The 4,163-nt window shown below is 46.6% G+C and overlaps 1 protein-coding gene across 1 annotated transcript in view; it reads left to right on the forward strand.

Annotated features, from left to right (window-relative positions):
• Positions 1–1,213: 1,213 nt before the first annotated feature.
• Positions 1,214–4,163, forward strand: part of GNPNAT1 (glucosamine-phosphate N-acetyltransferase 1) — a 12,069-nt gene continuing 9,119 nt past the window's right edge. Inside the window, exon 1 of the mRNA XM_012663836.1 lies at positions 1,214–1,448. The gene's annotated coding sequence lies outside the window, so the exon portion shown is untranslated. The remainder of the gene's footprint in view (positions 1,449–4,163) is intronic.

The raw sequence follows: 4,163 nt of genomic DNA on the forward strand, positions 1-4,163 counted from the left end.
AGCTTATGCCTTATATATTCTTTTGTGTGTATGGGGGTAAAAACAGGGATATATACAGAGATGCGGATGCCATCAGCTCATTGATGTTTGAAGTTGTGAGAAAACATAAATCAGTAAAGGAGATAACTGAAATTTAAATCTCACGAATGAACAGAAAATATAATTTCTTGTAGATGATCTATGGTGTTAATTCTGTGAACACTATTGTTTAAGAATAAAATGCTTTGCCATTTCAATGAATTGAATATTATGGTACAAGGCAAGGAAGGGGAGCTAGTAGACTTCTGTAAATTACTTAACAACTCTGAACCTCTGTTTCCTAATCCGTAAAATGGGTACAAGTGCTACTTAGGTAAGACCCTTTGGAAATGGGACTGAGAGAAAAGTCACTTTTCTTCTCCTAACCCAGGGTTTCTCAACGTCGGCAGTACTGACGTTTCAGGCCAATTACCTGTTTGGGGCGCTGTCCTGCACACTGTAAGACATTTAGCAGCATTCCCAGCCTCCACCCACCTGTACCCTCTACCATCTGGAGACTCCAGCAGCACCTCTCCCCCAGACGTGAGGTAGAAAATTCCCCCAAAATTGCCAGTGTCTCTTGGGAGGCAAAATCGCTGCCGCTGAGAACCACTGTCCAAACCCCATATTCACCCAAAAAAGATTCGAGGGGAGGAAGGGGTAAATAAAACAATAGTCCCGAAGGAGTTGAATGCAGTGGCCCCAACTCATAGTTTCCTGAAGGCAAGAACTGTCACTCAGAGACCTGGGGATGAGGAGCTGTGAGCTGCGTGAGTAGCAGAAGTTCTAATTAATGGATAGAATCGTGAGGGAAAGGGCAACAAGGGACAAATGAAGAGGTCAAGCGGCCGAGCCTTCGGTTTCTGAGAATCAGAGGCCCACTCTGGTCACCACTTACGCTGCTCGGCCAACTCCTAGGCAGCTTCAACGCCAGACAAACTGAGACAGCAACACCGTAAGAAAGGCCGCCGGGAGCGAGCAGGAAGCGAAGGACCACTGCAGGTCGAGGGCAGGACCCGAACAGGGCAGGCGCGGGGCGGGGGCAGGGCGAGCGCAGGACGAGGGCAGGGCGAGCGCAGGACGAGGGAGGGGGTGGTCCCGAGCCCCGCGCTGCGCGCTGGCACCGCCTCAGGCCCCGCCCCGGCCCCGCCCCTCGCTCTAGGGCGCGGGCGGGTGCGCCTCGGCCTCGGCCTCGGCCTCGGCCTCCGCCCCCGGCCGCCGGCGGCGCCCTGCGTGAGCGGGCAGGGGCGGGTTGGAAGGCGTCGGAGCTGCCACGTCTGGGCCGCGGTTCCCCACTGTGGCGCGGAAGGTGGAGGAGGAGGTGGGGCCGGCGCTGAAGCCGGAGCCGGATCCGGATCCGGTGCCGTGCACACCGGTGGGGGAGAGTCCGACGCGCCTGGAGAAGAGCGCCGACTGCGGGGCCTCCACGGGTGAGGAGGGGCCGGGTGTCCTGGAGTCCGCGGTGGGCCTGCCTTCAGGTTTATCAAACAGGTGTTTCTGCTGCCGCGAGCGAGGCGGGCTAGGCCCCCGGCAGTGCTGTTGGAGGAGCCGGGCATTTACCTTCTCCAGCCGGCTGCACGTGGGGGTGTAGAGCGCGGTTCCGAGCAAGTTGAACGGACTAGCGCCTGGAGCAGAGGTTAAGGATGACGGCCGGCCGTCCGGCCGTGCGAGGGTCTTGGCCTGGCAAGGCAGGAGCAGGGGTTGGGATAGAAACTAACTTCGCTCACCAGGCTTCGGCGTGGGAGATCGAGACCGCTGCTCGCGGTCTCTGCAGCCATCCCTTGTTAAGGGGCACGAACGCCTCAGGCCTGCCTTTCCAGGGCGCATCCCACGGTGGTCGGGAGCCGCTGAGGACACGCTGCTGCTCCGAAGAGCACCTACACCGACTAGGTCGGGGCTTTCCCCAGGGTAGAGAGGGACATCCTTTGTCTTTTTTCCCTGGGCTTCTACCCCTAGAAACACCGAGTACTGTACTCTGATTTCTGTTTTAAGAGCTGTTTATGTAAGCCAAACTCTAAAAAATTTCATACAAAATTGAACGGGCGATTATGGGATTCGTTTTGTTAGGATAATCACTCATGAACGAATCGTGGAATGAATCTCAAGACATTTAGATTTATTTAGGCAGGATTCGCTGAATAGGGGATTCAGAGCTACCTGTCTGGTACGATGATGTCAAGATTGGCACCTACTGAGTGTAGTAATCTAGGGCTCAAGATGGGAAAACAGGGTAAGAGGATTCTACTCCCACTTCACGCCTTTGCTGTGTTACCTTGGGGCACGTCTTGGAAGTTCCATGTGCTCCAGCTTCCTCATTGCCACACTGGGAATAATGTTCAGATTGTAAAGATCAGGTAAACTACCAGAAAATACTTTTGAAAACTCGTGGAATCGCATAACTTAATAAATATGGCCAGGCCTGTTAAAACCATTGATGAAGGAAATAAATTCTTTACCTTCAAAATGTAGGAACCCTAATGTTTCAAATAGCAGGAGTCCCCCCTCCCCCAGTCACCATGTACTGAAGTATGATGCCTCAGAAGCTCTTGAGACATGTAAGGCAGTTTAGATTTGGCCTTAGATTATGTTTTTTTAAATTTGACGACTTTTAAATCTTTATCTCCAGTGTCTATTACTTGCTCTCAATTGTTTGCTTCTAGCAACAGCTTCTCCCCATTTGTATTCAAATTTGATAAAAAGGCTGGGAGACCATATTGTTGAAATTGTGTCTAAAAAATACCCAGTTGACTGAAAATCTGATGTGATAACTAGTTAAAATGAGTTTGGGGTATGGTTCTTGTGATAACATTTAATGGCAATTTGGGAATTTTTTTTTTTTTCATCTAGATTTTCTGAAATGTGACCTCCAGATGGGTCTTATAAAATCTGTTATTCATTGACTAGGCATTTATTGGGCTAGGGTTAGGCATATATGAACCTTCTAAATGCATGTTAATTTAGCAGTTGAACAGAAAAGTTTCTTGAGGAATATTAAGGAGGGTTAGGGTTTATTTTTTAAAGTTAATCTAAAAACTTTTAAAATTAATCTAAAAACTAAAACTAAGACCCCAATGATAAGGATGAGACTGAGCTTAAAACTGTGCAATTTTATTTGTGGAAATTTCCTAGTTTTGTAATATCTGAGGCACCTTAAGATGCTAAAATATAATTTCTTTTGTAAACCAAATAAATTTACTTATTTGGTTCTTTACTGAAAATCTGTGGAATTTTGTATCCACTACTGTCTTGCTTTTACCTTGCCTGGCATGTTAGTTTGGCACTAGCAGAATTTTACTATTTGAGGACAGAATGAGATAAAGTGAGTCTTAGCGTGGCTCTGTTTTGCAAAATAGTTCATACAAACATTTTGATATTAATTTCTGATTGCCTGGTTGGTTAATAGTCTTATTTCTATCCAGAATGCTCAATGCATTTTGGCTAGTATGAAATTCCTGTTTTCCAAATGTAGGCTCCAAGTGCTGCTCTTGACTAAATTTTTAACCCTTGTACCCCAATAAGTAGGGAATTTATCTACACTAGTGTTATCTTCAGTGCATCTTCAGTTAAGAGCAGAGTCTGAAGTCATACTGCCTAGCAGGACTGGCTACATAATTTGTGGTAATCCAGATTAAAGTGTAGGGCTCTTTGTTAAAAAATTATTAAGAATTTCAAAGCAGTGGCAGCAGAGTATTAAACTAAGTACAAGGTCCTGTCCAACTGCACAGGTCCAGTTCCTGTGAAGCTGGCCCTGTTGCTTCATTTTGAATCCTAACTCTGTTCCTAATAACACTGTAACCTTGGGCAAGTTACTATGCCTGCTTCCTTGTCTGTAAAATAATACATAATAAGTAATGATACATCTTTCATTGTATTTTTAAGAGTTAACAAATATAAAGTATTCAATAAATGCTAGCCAATATTTATTTTTATGATCATTGATGGAATAAGCCCATCTGGTTAAAGAAAAGTACAGGAAAATCTTAGTATTTGCTGGTTAAAATCCATTAGTTAGGCCGGGCTCGGTGGCTCACGCCTGTAATCCTAGCTCTCTGGGAGGCCGAGGTGGACGGATTGTTTGAGCTCAGGAGTTCGAAACCAGCCTGAGCAAGAGCAAGACCCCGTCTCTACTAAAATTAGAAAGAAAT

This window comes from Propithecus coquereli, unplaced genomic scaffold (assembly GCF_000956105.1).
Source record: "Propithecus coquereli isolate 6110/MARCELLA unplaced genomic scaffold, Pcoq_1.0 Scaffold83, whole genome shotgun sequence".
In the NCBI taxonomy this organism is placed as follows: Eukaryota; Metazoa; Chordata; class Mammalia; order Primates; family Indriidae; genus Propithecus; species Propithecus coquereli.